The sequence below is a fragment of the Lissotriton helveticus genome, chromosome 1_1, assembly GCF_964261635.1.
Source record: "Lissotriton helveticus chromosome 1_1, aLisHel1.1, whole genome shotgun sequence".
NCBI lineage: Eukaryota > Metazoa > Chordata > Amphibia > Caudata > Salamandridae > Lissotriton > Lissotriton helveticus.
Window position 1 is genome coordinate 1421168637 of NC_136057.1, and position 17798 is coordinate 1421186434.

Genomic DNA, 17798 nt, shown 5'->3' on the forward strand with positions numbered 1-17798 from the left:
CAGTACATTAAACAAACATTACAATCTGCATAGACTGGTTTTACAGAAAGATGAATGATCCTGTTCCTATATTACGGCACTGCATTAGAAAGAACATTCAAGATTGCTACAGGTGTGAGGTTCTTTATGATAACCAGTATAGTTCTGAGGCAGGGGAGGACCAAATTACATGGCAGGGTTTGCAGCAAGAAAAGACAATCGTGCATCAAGAAAGGACAATTGCAGTGTAATGCAGCACAGTCTGTGGCAGTATCACTTCACTATTGAATGATTTTCACACTGCAACTCTGGGTAGCATGCTCACACTACTGTTGCACATCAACTAGTGCAATTCTGCTGGTTCACTGTGCTGTTCATGTAAATAGTTTGTCATGCCATCTCCGCATGACATTAGCTAGAGTGACCATAATGAATATTCATATAGTGGGATAGTGTTTAAGCAGTATGGCAATATGATGTTTAATAAAACTGCTCTGATTTGCTAATAAAATGATAGCTTTGCTCACATCATGAGGAACCTGCACTTTCTATTTTGTTTTATGATCAGATTTCCTATATAAACCCCCGATGTTAGGGGTTGCAAAAAGACTTTGAAATTCTCCTACAGATAATGTGCATTTCTCTATCGATTTTGCTGCTCATTTGGTATTTAGAATAATTCTGACTTTGCACTATCCTGTAATGCTCTATGTACTGATAGCCTTTATGGGTGACTCCACCATATTGGTTGAATTTATGTATTCAATCTTTTGAACTTATTCTGCTGATCTCAAACTTAATTATTGATTGGATCTATTGTATTTTTGATGTGTGTGAAGCTGGTGCCTTGACTCAGGGGGATCACTGAAATAATATCGACTACCAAAATATCGACTACCCAAAATATCGACGAGAAAATATCTACAACCAAAATATCGAGTTTGTATGTACAAACAGGTAAGTACAAAAATATCGAGTACAAAATATCGTGTACAAAAATATAGTTGTAAAAAATATCGACTTTAATAAAAACAATGTTTAATTACATTAATATAAAAAATTAATTACTAAAATATAATTAACAATACTTAAAATAACTTTTAATAATTAAATAATTAATGAAAGTAAAAAAATAATATTTTTTTAATCATATTTCTTAAAACATATATATATATAGTAACAAAATTTAATTAAATAATAGCCAATATTATTAACGTACAAATACAAAAGAGTAAAAATTACTATTCCCACTGCAAAGAGTGCAACAGTGGATATATGACGTTACAACGCAACTTTTACAACGCACTACCATTACAACGTAAGTATTGGTAAGTATATAATAATTTTTTTTAATTTAAATTATTTAAAATTATTTAAATATAATTTAATTTCATAAAATTAAATTAATGTAAATTTAATTTTACTTTATTTTTACACTGTACCCCTGTACCCCAAAACTGACCCTGAACCCTAAAAAAACCCTTTACCCAAAAACCCAAAACTGACCCTGAACCCTAAAAAAACCCTTTACCCAAAAACCCAAAACTGACCCTGAACACTAAAAATACCCCTTTACCCAAAAACTAAAAACTGACCCTGAACCCTTAAAATACCCCTTTACCCAAAAACTAAAAACTGACCCTGAACCCTAAAAATACCCCTTTACCCAAAAACTAAAAACTGACCCTGAACCCTAAAAATACCCCTTTACCCAAAAACTAAAAACTGACCCTGAACCCTTAAAATACCCCTTTACCCAAAAACTAAAAACTGACCCTGAACCCTAAAAATACCCCTTTACCCAAAAACTAAAAACTGACCCTGAACCCTTAAAATACCCCTTTACCCAAAAACTAAAAACTGACCCTGAACCCTAAAAATACCCCTTTACCCAAAAACTAAAAACTGACCCTGAACCCTAAAAATACCCCTTTACCCAAAAACTAAAAACTGACCCTGAACCCTAAAAATACCCCTTTAATTTAACATAATTAGCAATTAATCAATTAAATTAAATTAATTACCAATTACATTTTAATTAATTAACAAATATTATTTAATTACCAATTAATTAAATATTACTACCAATTAATACATTTACATATTTAATAAATAATAATTAAATTACTTCCCACCCTATTCCCCTATAAACCCACAACCCGCTACAGAATAAAATTACACAATAATTTAAAAAAAATCATTAATTAAAAATAATTATAACATAAAATGACACTTTTCACACATATTATAACATAAAAACACTATAAATAATTACATATTATATAAAAAAAGATATTTTTTACTTTCGATATTATTTACAGTCGATATTACTTCACTTACCTTAAAAACGATATTTTGGCTGTCGATATTCTGTCTGGTCGATATTTTCTCCAAACGATATTTAAAACTCGATATTTTGTCCATTCGATATTGTGGAGTCGATATTATGTCTGTGCACCGACTCAGGGACACATTGCCTCGTGAAATTGAGATTTAACACTGTTTCAGAATCATCAATTCTGTAGCCAAGTTATTGAGGTAAATTTTGGGACGTTCACATTTGCCCACACCTTAAATTTTGGTACTTATGTTGGATGGGTGACACATGTGAGCTTGAGACTCAGGTGTTTGATAAGTGTAAATGAGAGTATGCATACTTTGAGAAGAGTACCTGAGGGGAACAAAAGGATCATTAAAGGAGGAGTATTCAGAGATGGACCTAATAAAAAGTGCAAGAGTAAGGAAAGAACAGAGTACCCTGATTTCTTCACAGATCTATGTACCCTGATACTCTTCTGTAAGACCTGGTGCCCTGCAGCTATGTTTTCTAAGTTAACCTAACCATCTGCTCACAGGTGCCACTTTCTCAGTACTTTCTTTGTAACTGAACCCTCTGCAGTCCCTGACTCTGTACACTCGGGTGGTCTTGGGTCTGTTCCCCCTACACCATCCTGTACTACTGTCCATGTGTTCTCTTGTACCCTTTGTTACAATCTGACATCTCTCCCCTGAATCCTCACTGCACTGCATTTCTGCCCTCTGTCTCTTCACCCTCAATGCACTTCTTCCCTACCATCTGGTATCTTTGTGCCCTGAGTACACCTCATCGCTACCCTCTGGTCAATCAATCAATCAATCAGTGCTTGTTAAGTGCGGCTACTCGCCTGTGAGGGTCTCAAGGTGCTGGTAAATCCGCCTCTGTACCCCCAGTGTACTGCATCTCTACCCCCCTGGTACCTCTGCACCCTCTGGTTCCTATGCCAGTCTACCCTCTGTACCCTCATTGAATAACTCTGCACAGTACAGCGACACCACCTACGTAGTTTTAAGGAGATATGACACTCATTACTACAGTTCACAAGTGTGCCACTTTACAAAATGAGGCCAGAAGGCTGCTTGCACTAAACACGTTGTGTGTGTAGGATAGAAACATTATAAGGGTTTTCTGGGGCCCTGGGCCAACTGTATTTTGGGGGCCCCTGAGTAAAACCGTGTTGAATTTATGATCTAATGTCAGCCTTCTCATACTCTCTTGGTCCAGGTCACTCACAGCGCACAGGTGCACTCGTCTAAATTCAAAATGTGTTTACATCTAATATTCATGGAAAGTGATGTGTTTTAAATATTGTAACATCAGCAGCTCACCAATATTACTGCAAATAATCTCACCCCCCTCCATTTATCATATGTGAGGGCCTGTTTTGATCTAAAAGAAACTTTAATGGATGTTGCATGAAACAAAGTTTAGTGGCAAAACATCCGTAATCAAATCAAATCAGCATTATTCGATTTATGTTCTTAAAAACCATAAAAGCACAGTACAGGATAACAAGCACAAGTATGGATCACATAATATAATAAAATTGCCAGTTCATTAAAACAATCCATTAATATTTAAAAGAAAAAATGAACTAAACTTAGGATTACTGTAGGCAAGCTTTACATTGTAGAGAAAAACCAAAGGTGGTGATGGACGGAGCGTTGACAATACAAACACTCACCCCCAGTCAACTGATCTGGGTTTAATCCATCACCGTTCTGTAGCTCACTCCGCCACCCCAGTTCAGACATGGCCATCTGCAAATCAGTCTGACCCTGTGCCTCATGGGAACAGTCCAGCCCAAACTGCCAAGCCATGTCTTCCCTGGACCGGAATCAAGCTTCCCAGAACCGGTTTCTGGCATTACAGCCGTCTTCAGCCGGGCTTGCTTGACTCCAGTGGCAAAGTGAGCAAGGGACTCACATCTGAGCATACCCTGCCAAATTAGGGCGAACAAAGAAAAACCAAAGGTGGTGATGGACGGAGCGTTGACAATGCAAACACTCACCCCCAGTCAACTGATCTGGGTTTAATCCATCACCGTTCTGTAGCTCACTCTGCCACCCCAGTTCAGACATGGCCATCTTCAAATCAGTCAGACCCTGTGCCTCATGGGAACAGTCCAGCCCGAACTGCCAAGCCATGTCTTCCCTGGACTGGAATCAAGCTTCCCAGGACCGGTTTCTGGCATTACAGCCGTCTTCAGCCGGGCTTGCTTAACTCCAGTGGCAAAGTGAGCAAGGGACTCACGTCTGAGCATACCCTGCCAACTTAGGGCGAACAAAGAAAACCCAAAGCTTTACATTGTATTCCTGTATCTGATAATCGCCTTTAAAAAATAAGAGATGGACATAATAATCATTTCATTTTCTAAAAATTGTAGCCTCAAGAGTGCTAATCTACATTGTCTAAGGCCCAACATCTTCAAAATGGGAATTAAGAACCTTTTCCTTGGTAAGACATAGTATTTACAGAAAAGAATACAAGGTAATGTAGATTGTGTTGAAATGTCATCACAAGGACATAGAGACAAATTTCGAGACCAATCATTTGTTTCAGGGAAGGTAACCATTCTGTAAAAAGAACCACAGCGAAAACGGGATAGAAGCATGCAACTAAAACTACTTTGTACCTTTATTAAACTAAGGTTGTATACCTAAACATGTCGTCATCAAGTGATTTCCCATGACTGTAATTTTTCCTTTTTCAATGAGCAAACGCTTATTTTCTAGATGCTGTAAACAATTTAATTTTAACATTTTTCTCGATATTGTTTCCAAGCTTAGAGGGGAATCAACAAATTCTGGATGACCCATATCGTATGAAATTTTTTTACATAACTGATCCAAGGTATTTTCGCCGCCCCATCCAGTTTACGGCAGTCCAGAATTACATCTCTCTTGAAGCCTGTTTCCATGGTTACCCACACCTTATGCCACAATATAAGTGGATTTATTTTAATAATGTCCGATACATATGTCAAACCAAGTTCCCTATGGCAGCTAAAAATAGCAGTTGAACTGGGGACCGCCAAAAGATAGCGAATAAAAGCATTTTCGCAACATTGTATGTGTTCGACATCTGCTAGGCCCCAGATGCCCGCACCATATGTCGCAGTAGATACACATTTAGATTTATAAATGTCTAATAGCTCCGGGACCGGTCTACCACCCAAATATTTTGAGAAATTAATAACTGCGCCTATAGCTCTTGAGAAAGTCAGTTTTCTGGCTTGCATGGCTGCTTTCCACAAGTCAGTCCTGTCAAAATTAATTCCCAAATACGAGGATCTAGCCGTACTGTATTTTTTCTTCTTAATAAAAATGTCACATGTTTTACTCTTTTTTGTACCACAGCTCATGGTAAAGGTCTTGCCAATATTTACATCCAAACCCCTTTCTTGCATGTAGGTAGCAAAATTAGCGACCATCCGTTGTAGACCTATCCGTGTACGTACCATGACAACTGCATCATCCGCATATAATAAAATAGGGACTGGGGTGTTATTAATAATAGGATAATCTTGTCGACGATCAATCAAATATTGTCCTATACAATTAATGTATAAAGAAAAGGGGCAAGTATACAACCTTGTCTACACCTCAAAATAAAATCCGGTTCGCCCATCGATCCTCTCCCCATTCCTATTCTAAGACTTTTGGATGCGTCACAGCTCTCCACGATCTGCTCCACACTCAATCTCTCATTGCAACTCGCTAGTGTCCCAGCCTGCTGGAAGCATGACATGGTGTCTCCCTTGTTGAAGAAACCCATGGCGGATCCTAGAGTTCATTCTAACTTTAGGCCGATCTCATTACTACCGTTTTTTTCTAAGGTTATGGAAAAACATATTCACCAACACTTAGCGCAGTTTGTCGCCACTAATAACCTATTGCACCACTCTCAGTCAGGGTTTCGCCCAGCTTTCTCGACCGAGACGACGCTCCTGGGCGTCACTGAAAACCTCCGCCTTATGCTCGACAGAGGTGACACAGCCGCACTGATCCTTCTTGATCTCAGTGCGGCTTTCGACACCATTTCCCACGACATCCTACTGGGAGCACTGGTGCCCTGGGCATTGGCGGCAATGCTCTAAAATGGCTGGAATAATTTCTAACCGATCGGACATTTCAAATCTTCTCTCAGTCCTTGACATCCATGGTTCACTCCTCACCTTATGGAGTACCCCAGGGCTCAATTCTAAGCCCTCTCCTCTTCAATCTATATGTCACTCCCTTGGCCCTCATCGCCGAGCGTGCAGGGCTCACGCTGTTTACCTATGCGGATGACTCGCAGATCGTTTTCTCCCTATCTCAATCGGATCGGTCCTCCACCTCCCTCCTTCAGACGGGCCTCAGAGATATAGCCATTTGGATGAGTCACAACTTGCTCAAGCTGAATGGAGGGAAGACGGAGGTCCTGATCCTTAGGGGAAAACAAGAGCTGTGGAGTTCAAGCACTGGCCAGCCGAAATGGGCCCTATTCCAGCGGCATCTGAGCACGTTCGCAACCTGGGAGTGACCATAGATAACGGGCTATCAATGCAAGCCCAAGTGAAGAAAGTAGCGGCCATCTGCTTCACAATCTTGCGTTGGCTGAGGAAGATTCTCTGGATGCTGCCCGTGGACACCCAGAGGTCTGTGGTTAATGCCTTGGTGACCTCCCGATTGGATTATGGCAACGTGCTCTGCCTGGGGGCGAACAAGGCAGTTACTAGGCGCATTCAACTGGTCCAGAAAATTTCCGGCGCGCCTACTCTGCGGCTGCAAGAGAAACGACCATACCTCAGGGCGCCTAAGGGAGCTTCACTGGCTTAGAGTGGAGAGCCATGTGAAGTTTAAAGCCCTAAGTTATATGTACAAAATTAAATCTGGTTTGGCTCCCAGATATCTGCAATCCATGGTAAATATGTATTCTCCTGCACGCACACTCCGTTCATCCTCCCAAGTTCTTTTTTGCGTGCCAAAGGTCAGACTCTCAAGGATAGGCGGGAGGTCCTTCGCCTTTATGGGTCCCAGGCTCTGGAACTCCATCCCCTTAGACATTCGATCCGAAAGCTGCTACGGCCGCTTCCGGAAAGTCATCAAAACCTGGCTATTTAATCAGTAACCCGTGGTTCTGCGGTGTCATGTGGCTCTTGTCTCCGTTAGCGCCGGGAAACCCTTTTTGGGTAGCTGCGCGCTCTATAAGCTGAAAAAATAAATAAATAAATAAATAAAATTGTCTTAACCCTTTTTTATACAAAATTTGGTTGAACATTCCCCCTTTTGCCCATATTGAATCCTCGCCCTTGCATCACTATACAACTCCTTAATAAAGGATAATAAGGGAGGGTCAACATTCATGTCTGTGAGGATACTCCATAGTTTGTCATGCTCTATGCAATCGAAGGCTGAACTTAAGTCAACAAACGTCAGAAAAAGGTTGGCCTCCTTGGCTAATGAATATTTACCTATAATTAATGCTAGATTAAGTCCCTGCTCTATCGTGCCCAGACCTGCTCGAAACCCGCATTGAAAATTTAATAAAACACCAGTGTCTTCTGCCCAGGTTTGTAGCTTATCTAAGATAACCCTCCCAGCAACTTTCATTAGGGCGTCCAATAAGGAAATTGGGTGGTAGCAGCTTGGATGATTTCTATCTCCCTTTTTAAATATAGGGATAACGTTTGCATCTGACCATGTGGGGATAAACCTATAGCGATTATAACTTGTTAAAACGTTAATTAAGAGCGGGTCCCATAAACCAATGTTCGACTTATAAACGTCCACTGGGACGCCATCCGGTCCTGGTGCCTTCCCTGAGGCGCTCCCAGTTACGGCCCTACTAACTTCCTCATATGAAATGTCAATATCTAGAGGGAGTGCTGTCGGTTGTATTTTAGCTACTCTTCCCCCTACCACAGAGGCTGACTCTGTTTGATCCAGAGTTTCGTCATTGTAAAGACCCATAAAAAATGCTACCAATTTTTCCTCGGTAATTGCTATATCTATGAAATAGATCTCCCTATTTACAAAAAAGGGGGCATTTACCGCTCTCCAGAAGCCAATATTATCCTTGTTAATGCTTGCCTGGTGCAGGGCCTGCCATGCTTCCTTTTTCAATTGCAACTTACGTTTTTTTATTGCTAGTCGGTAGCAGGTTCTCGCCTGTCTAAATTCTTCCCTGCTTCTGTTTTCATTTCGAAGGACATTTTTCAAGTGGGTGTGCGCCTTGCTACATGCCCTTTCGTACCAGCCCTGTGTCTTATGTGACCCCTGTCTCCGTTCCCTGGTTAGTAATTTTCGTGCTTCCCCTTTTATTTTAAGGAAGGCATAAAACATTTGTACGTCATCCTTCGTCTAGTTAAAGACAGGTTTCAAAGTCCTCTTGTGTCTTATTAACCAGTGTTTTAAGAAAGACCACTGGATCCACTTCGGTCCAGTTTATGGAGTATCCGTTTGTGCTAGCGAGAATAATGTTGAAATCATAGTTCCTCTCATTCTTGTTAAAGGTTCCAGCAGTCCCTTCTACAAAAAGATCCAGGTTAATTGGATAGTGGTCACTCATTAGTGTTTCACAGGTTTTACAAATACAGACATTACAAGAATATCTGTTAGACATCAAAGCAAAGTCAATTATCGAATTACAACCCCTCCCATTAAATGTTGGCTCAAAGGGTACAGGGGGTGTGCACAATTCATTTGCGTACCCCAGGTCAAAACGAAAAACTATTTCATTCAATAAATCCCCCACAGCTGTGTGAGCAAAATGGGTCAAAGTGTCTTCACTGTCCTTACCTAGGCCACAGATGCCCTGTTTACTATGTTGACATAAAAATCAGTTGAAGTCACCTACCCATATAATGCACATGTCCCCAGACATTACATCTTCTATATGGTTCAACATTTGACATAAATCCCCTAAAACCTTTGCTATCTTAAGTTTGGGGATATTATTATAAAAGTTTATTAGCACTGTACCCTTTTCTTCCCCCAGACTCACTGAGAATATCTGATAGAACTCAGTCTCACTAACAATCTTCACTTTTGTCACCCTCGTCGTATTGGACACATAAGTACATAAACCCCCTTTATTTCGCCCCTGCTTACTAGAACTAGGTGGAGTGCTGAACGTTATAAAGCCATTTAAGTGTATTTCTTGAGTTACCCAGGTTTCTTGAAGGCAAATTATGGGGTAGTTTTCTACAAAGGTTAACCATTGAGCGTCTCTCACCTTGGATAAAAGTCCTGCAACATTCCAAGACAGTATTTTGCACATTATACGAGTTTTGTCCTTTAACAGCCCTTCCCCTGAAACACTAGTGGGTATAACTTTTCCTGTTTCCTAGGTTATCCCCTGTCGAACTCAGGGTTAATGTTTTAACTAATCTATTATTACTAATATCATTGGTTTTAGATACTTCTCCATAACTTTCCTCACTCTTTGTTCTAGCATCTTGGTACACCATACAATCTCTTATCTTAGCATTTGGGGTAATGCAGCCACTTTCCTGTAATCTCAGGGTGTTATGTTGTCTACATAACCCTTCCACCCTGCTATCACCATCCCCTCTCCCATACTGTGCATTTGGTCAATCTAGGTCTTCCATTGACCCTAGCTGGTTAAATCGATTATGAAGTGGGATAGCCCATGGTTTTAATATGTCATGAGAGGGGTACCTAGTTTGAATTTTTTGGGGGTGCCTAAAAAGCCCTTAGTGGTAATACATTAATTTCACTGTATTAAAGGATAGTTTCCCTATCCTATTAAGGATTAGGTGCACTAGCCTGGGATCGCTGAACGTCAGAACTATACAGTCTCCCTGGAGGATTTTTTCTTCCTTTCCCACCCACTTAACCTGTCTGGCCTTGAATTTGTCATATAATGCATCACCAAGATCAGTGTGTGTTCCCAATCAATGCAGAGATTTGTTTCGTAGCTCCTCTCATAGTTCTTGTTTCTGTGTATGTATTACAGGAACATTAGCTAAAATTACTATGTAAGGTGTTGCTGCCGGCGGCAAATCAAGGCGATCACCCACTGTAGACCCTAATGAAGACCCCGTCTTTGTCGCCAGAGGCCCAAGGCAGGTGTACGTATTATTATTTCCAGCTCCACGCTTAGTTGGACCATTGTTTGCTTTCTGACCAGTTCCAGAGTGAATAGATTTTTGGGGTGTTGGTCTAGATACGACCTATGGGTAATCTAAATCCTAAATAACTGTGGGTCTGATATCAATGGCGCCGCTTCGGAGGTTCCCTGAGTCCGATTCTAATAAGACTCTATCATCTTGCGTATTTACACCTCATATTGTGTTTTTATTATTTCCTTTTAAACACCCCTCTAAATTCACCACACTGTCTGTTAACTTCCCCAGCGCTGAGACCATATAGGTATACACATCATCAATTCTTTTGGGAGATTTTTTCTAGTACCAGGTTATGTCCCTCGGCTGGCATATTCAGAGTGGATTTTCCTGTACTGCCCATATTTCTATGTGCTGGTGTTTTGGCTGCTGGTTGTTTTCCAGTAATTTTCCTTTTCTTAGTTGTTAATTTTTTGGACCGATTTACCTGACTCTCCCCTAAAGGTTTGTTAGCTGATGTGCTACCCACAATCGGGTTTTTGATACGTTTAGATGGTGGTTGGGGATCCTCCTCTAACTCGCTCACCTGTAGGTGATCGGAGATCTCCTGTATACACCCGCTTTTTACTACCCTGAACAGTGTGCTTCTCGTTTATGGGGGTAATAGAAAGATTTAGTGAGTTTGAATGAGCTGTACCTTCCATTTGGACCCCCGCCTCCCTTTCGTAATGGTCTCCTCCGCCATGTTAATTTGATCTTCAATGGTGCCCATTGCACCAGTCAGATAAGTCAGTAAAGATGTTTGTCCCACTGGTTTTAAGTTTGTATTTATCATTCGGGCAGCAGGTTCAACTGTGTGTCTCAATTTCCTTTTACTCATGTTTACAACTATTTATGACACCCCAATGGAAGAAAAGTAAAGTCTTACTCATACAGGAGGCTCCACAGTCCACTTAACAATAGCCCGGCTTAGAGGGGATGGCTGTGTCCGCGCGCGTCCAGCGTTGTGTGACCGGCTCCGCGTTATGTAGCGAGGCCCAGAGGCCGGGCAGAAACTGTTGCGTGCTTCTCAGGTGCCCCAGGCAGGGACTCTCCCCAAAGTGCAAGGTGCGGTTGCCCCAGGCAGGGATTCTCCCCAAAGTGCATGGTGCGGTTGCCAGAATCGTTGCAGAGCGGTCTGTATTAACACCTTGGCTGCTTCGAACGTTTCGCGCCAGTGCGGAACGTTCGAAAAACGGGTGGGGCTGCGTCGGCCAATGGCCGTTCGCAGCACCAGCCAGGTAGTGCTCACGTTGGCCAACGGCCGACGGAGCACGGAACGGGTTAAACTCATACATCACCCACATTAAAAAATAAAGTAAATGAAAATGCCATTTTAAACGACCTGATTATACAATTATTCAAGATCATAACGGCGAAGCTCTCTGTAGAAAAGAGCAACCTTTAGGTGTTTAATCAGTGTGCCTTTGACGTAATATTGCTGTAATTATGAAATTACACATCCTGACTGCCCTGCGTTTACATAATTTAGTAAACGCTGTTCCTGTCCTCTCATCTGTCTCTCTCTCTCCCTGCCTCTCCATCTGGTGTAGATTACCGCAGCTCCCTCCCGAGCAGTCTAGCCTGCTAAGTCAATTGAATCCCCCTTCAGACAGCTGTCTCGCTGAGCTGATAGGAAACTGCTATCGGTGCTGGATGGAGGGGAGAGGCAGGGGCGTAGCCTAGTGAATAATATTAGGGGGTGAGCCTAAGATTTGTCAACAAGCACCATTGAGTATTGAACTAAAAAGGAGAGGTTGTGGACAAAGGCATTGATTTAAAGGACATATTGATTAAAACAGCGTGGGGTGTGGCAAAATGGTGGAAGATGCCAATCCCAAGCCAAGAAACCCAATTCCTTGCACTATAGTAAATGGACCCTTACGTAGTAGCAAAGCAAGTGGAGAAAGTCTGAATTAAATAAAGTGGGTCCAATTTGGTCAGTGGCAATTGGCAGTAGAACCACAGACAACAGGAGAAAATGTTGGATGAGAACTTATTAGTAAAGTGTACATTTATCCCTTGAGGTATTTTGGTGCTTTCTGAATGATGTATATTATTACCCAAGTCAATGTTACTCATTTTATCGACCTCAGAACGATAACAATGCTGAGTGAACCTCCTAGGATTTAAAGCTGAGACCAAGAGGTCAAATACATATTCTTTAAGTGGATGCAGTAGGCCACTGAGTTACCACCACACCAACCCCCACCCTACTTCTTGAACATCTAGCAAGTACCAGCTAAACCTGGGGCAGGCCTGCTTTCTTTGCTCTGCCTTGCTTCTTAAAGTGCTGCTCTAATAGCCACAGTTGCCCATTCGGGTGGTGAGGACGGGTAGAGGAGAATCAGTGTAGCTGCTGAGCACATCTAACCTAATTGGTTTGACCTTGACTTTCTCTGCCTGCCTCAGTGTCTTTCCTGAGTCCCGAAACGAGAAGCACCTCTAAGAAAATAGTCTGCCGTGTGCACAGCTCTAACAGTAATGGAGAGGCAAGTGCTTACGGCACATGACTGACCTGCAGCAGAGGCAGGAACAGCAGGAAAATAATGTATTAAATAGATTCCTTATGTGTTGTTCCTGCCTCTGCTGGAACACAGGATTGGATGAGCCCCTTGGAGAGATGTAATGCAGGGCACCGGGGTGAAGCGCTGCAGCCGTCCCTGCTTTACACAAGCACACTAATTTGTTTCAGACACTGGTACTGTGCATGTGAAAGCGCTGCAGCGGCCCCTGCATTACACAAGCACACTACTTTGTTTCAGACACTGGTACCGTGCCTAAAACAAATTCGTGTACTTGTGTAATGCAGGGGCGGCTGCAGCGATTCACCCCGGTGCCCTGCATTACATCTCTTCAAGAGGCTTATCCAATCCGGCGTTCCAGCAGAAGCAGGAACAACACGAAAGGCGCGCAGGGTACTTACCTGTGCACCAGAGTTGATGTAGATGGTTCCTTGCTGGGTCTGACTGGCGATGGCAAATTCCTTCTTGTAATGTTGTATAACTCTTCCCCCCAACAGAGAACACTGCACGCCAGGTTGGTGATAGGTCTCATTTATTTCCAAACTGGTCGCTACACAAAAGAGCGCCGAGCGTCTAACTGTGACCTGCTCCGGTCGCTTCTCCGCCTCGCGCGCTTTTCTCGCCACGCTCTGCGCATGCGCTAGTGTTCCGCTCTTGCTCCGGCGCACTGCGTCATCACGCCAGGCGTCGGAGACTAGAGCCCAACACTACATATCTCCTCCTTTTCCAACAGTGTAAACAACAATTATATTCCTCTTTCAACAGTCACTCATTTCATAGTCTTTGAAGCGAGAGGGCCGGGCGACGGCTCTCCCGGCATGGGTCCGTCTTACCGGGGTGATCTCTTCTCTGGTACCTCCACTGCCATGACTCCTCACCACCGTCTGTGTGTCGCCTTTTTCCGCTGCAGTAGGGGTCATTCTCCTCGCCTCTCCTTCATCAGTCCACACTTCCTCATTCTCCTCGTTTCCCGTGTGAACAACTCCTTCATTCTGTTTCTCACTTCCTGCTCTTGTCTCTTCTTCTCCCCCAGTATGCCTCTGGTCACTGTTCTCTGCTTCCTTGCATGCCGGCCACTGTATGATCCTGTTGACCTTCGCCATGCGGTCTTGGGACCACACTCTGCCGTCACTGAGCATTGCTGCTCTTCCGTACACTTAAAAACCTCGAGCTTAAAAACCTCGGAGTCTGGTTGGACCCCACCCTTACGTTTGTATGTCATACTAAACGTACGGCGGCCTGCTGTTTTGGCATTCTACGGGGACTACGTCCGGTGCTTAAGTTTTTTGATGCCGCTACCCGGCAACTCGTGATCCAAGCGACTGTCATCTCTAGGCTGGATTACGCGAACTCTTTATTTGCTGGCTTAAACCAAGCAGAAATTGGTCGTCTGCAGCGGATTCAGAATGCCGCTGCGAGAGCGGTGGTTGGACTACCTAGATCTTGTCCGACCTCTAGCACCCTGCGATCGTTGCATTGGCTACCGGTGGCTCAGCGGATTCAGTTTAAGATCCTCTGTGTCGCCTACAAAATACTTAAGGGATCCCCAGCCACGATCTTGTCCAAACTTCTGGTCCACTACACCCCTGCACGAGCATTAAGATCTGCTGATCTGGAACTAGCGGTTGTCCCTCGTGTCAAGCGCAGCAGAGCCGGCGGACGTTCTTTCCAAGTCCGCGCGGCTACGCTGTGGAATTCCCTCCCCCCGGCGATTCGCGCCCTTAGGGACTTGCTCTCATTCCGCCGAGCGGTGAAAACTTTCCTGTTCCCTTAGTCCACCCTCACTGTTGTTTTTATCCTGTTGTGTTGTGCTGCTACCTTGTCGCGGCGCCAGGACGCTCCTTCGCTGGAGCAGCTGTGCACCTAATAAAAAATGCATAACATAACATAACATAACTTCTTTAACCTGCAAGGGTTTGCTGTACTTGCTTTCGCCTTTTCTTTGGAGTGTGGCAAGTTTAACTCTAATCCATTCCCCTCTTTCCAGATCAGTCTCTTTAGTGTTGTGCCTCCTGTTGTAATGTGCGGCGTACACCTTCTGGGCCCTTTCCAGGTTGTGCTGTACCACCGCAAGTGACCATTTGCTCGTCACTGTCTTTTCTCTCCACACAACATTGTCTTTTGTAAAAGGGAGTCTGCCTCTCAAGATTTGGAAGGGGCTGTAGCCTAGTGCTGTCGGCGTGATTCTGTATGCCCATAGCATGCTTTGGACTTCAATCTCCCAATCCTTTCCTTGCATTATGGCAGCCTGTATGGACCCCATCAGCACACGGTTGAACCGTTCTACTTGTCCGTTGCACGCGGGATGGTACACTGCAGTGTGTTTTGACTTTATCCCGTTTCTTTCCATGTACTTGGTCCATTTTTCCGAGATAAACTGGGGCCCATTGTCACTTAATATTGTTCTCGGTATTCCTTCATGCAAGAACACTGAAGTGAGAAATCTCAACACCGTGTCCGTGTCCATGACTTCCTGCACGTCCACTTCCGGCCATTTGGAGTATTTATCAATCACTACGCACAGGTATTTGGCTATGCCTCTGTAGTCAAGTACAGGACCTAGGATGTCCACTGCTATGTCTTTCCATGGATTTTGAAGATGTTCGAATGCACCTAGCGCAGGTCTCAAAGGTCTCAAGATTTTATCCGCCCCCTGGCATTGGGCACATTCCCTTACTTGCTTCTCTATCTGATTGTCCATTCCCGGCCACCAGTACGTTTGTTTCACCCTCATCTTCATTTTAACAATGCCGAGGTGCCCTTCATGGAGTTGCTTCAACAGCAGGGGGACTAACGTCGCTGGGGGAACCACCTTCTCTCCCCGATACATGAAGATGCCTGAATCACTCATCGATAGCTCCTCCCGCACTTCGTAGAATTTTCTCAAGTTTTCTTTGAGATGCCTTTTCTCTGGCCATCCTGATATCAGATAGCGTTTGACCTCCAATATTTCGCTGTCACTTTCATATGCCTGGGCCCACTCTTGCCTGCTGATGGTCCTCTCCGAGTCGGTCATTTCTGCCACCATTTCATCTGTACCCTGTGGGACAGCTGGTGCCTCTTCCATTGCCGAGGCTCTGCTCAGATAGTCAGCTACCTTATTCTGGGCACCTGGCAAGTACTCCACATCGTAGGTGTAGTCTAGCAACTTGAGTGTCATCTTCGCGATGCGTGGGGTAGCTGTGTCATGACCGCAGTAGGTGAGCACCTTCACAAGTGGTTTGTGGTCCGTCTGCAGTTTGAAACGGGTGCCCCATACGAACTGCCTAAATTTTCCCATGGCCCATGTGACCGCCAGCATCTCCTTCTCAATGACACTGAACTTTTGTTCCGTGGGGGATAACGCTCGGGAAGCAAAACTGAGTGTCTCCACCGTGCCATCACTCCTTTCCTGTGCTAGGACTGCTCCCAGGCCCTTTTCACTGGCGTCCATCGTCAGGATGGTGCTGCCCGCCGGATCATATCCATGCAGTGGAATCGCCCTGCTTATGTCGCTCTTCAGCCCGTCAAACTCACTCTGCGCCTCTTCGTCCCACTGAAATGTTGACTTTTCTCTAATTAGTTGTCGGAGTCTGTGAGTTTTCATGGCAAAGTGTCTCACAAATTTGCCATAATACTCCGCCATTCCAAGGAACGACCTCACCTCCTCCTTGTTGGCCGGGGCTCTGGCATCACATATGGCACGTACATTCTGTCGTTTGGGAGTGATCCCTTGACTCCCTATTTCATGTCCCAGGTAGGTGACGGCTGACATGCCCAGCTTACATTTGCTCCACTCGGCGGTGAGGCCCTTCTCCTGCAGCACCTCCAGCACCTTGGTGAGTTTCTTGTCATGGTCTCCTTGGTCTGTGCCCATTATCAGGATGTCATCCTGAAAGTACTGTACTCCTTGTTGGTCCTTGAACAGGAGGTGCATCAACTATTTGGAATACCGCAGCTGCAGACGCCAGCCCAAATGGCATTCGGCGGAACTGATAACACCCGAAGGGAGTGATGAAAGAGGTTAGTTTCCTGCTCGCTGGGTGCAAGTCGATCTGATGGTACGCTGAGGTGAGGTCAATGGTGGAGAACCAGGTCACACCTCTCGTTTTCGCCAGCATCTCCTCAATTCTTGGCAGGGGAAACTTTTCCACTATCAGGCATTTGTTGAGCTCACGAAGGTCCACACATAAGCGTACCTTGCCGTTGGGTTTCTTGGCTACCACCAAGGGGGCCAGCCATTCCAAGCTGTCGATAGGTTCTATTATTCCTTGCTCCTCAAGTCTCTGGAGTTCCTGTTGGACCGCATCCTTAACGGCGATGGGGATGTTTCTGACTTTGTGGGATACTGGGTGAGCGCCTTCCTTGAGAAGTATTTTGTGCACGAATTTGTCCAGTTTCCCGACCGTGCCCCCAAACACCTTGGGGAAGGCCTGCTTCAGCTTCTCCAGCTTCGGCCAGCAGCTATCTTCTGTCAAGAGGATCTGTTCCTTGCCCCCTGGGTCTAATTTTATCCCCAGATCACCTTGGTCTCTCCAGCCTAGCACCGAGGGGCCCCGCTCTGCTACATATAGCTTGCATGTCGCTGACCTTCCTCTGAATTCGAATTTCAGGGCGCGGAACCCTACCATGGGAATTGCGTCGCTGGTGTATGAAATCGGTCGTATGTCCGGTGGTTTTAACTGCGGACCTAGGGTGGGCACAAAGTCTTCTTCCCATACCGATCTTTGCACGATGGAATATGGTGACCCCGAGTCAATTGCTATGTGAACCTTTACTCCTCCTATCAGCATGTCTGCGCACGGTTTGTCCGAGCGTTTGCCCGTTATCCCCAACACCTGTTGTTCAACAAATAAGATCATGTCATCTTCTTCCTGGTCATCTATAG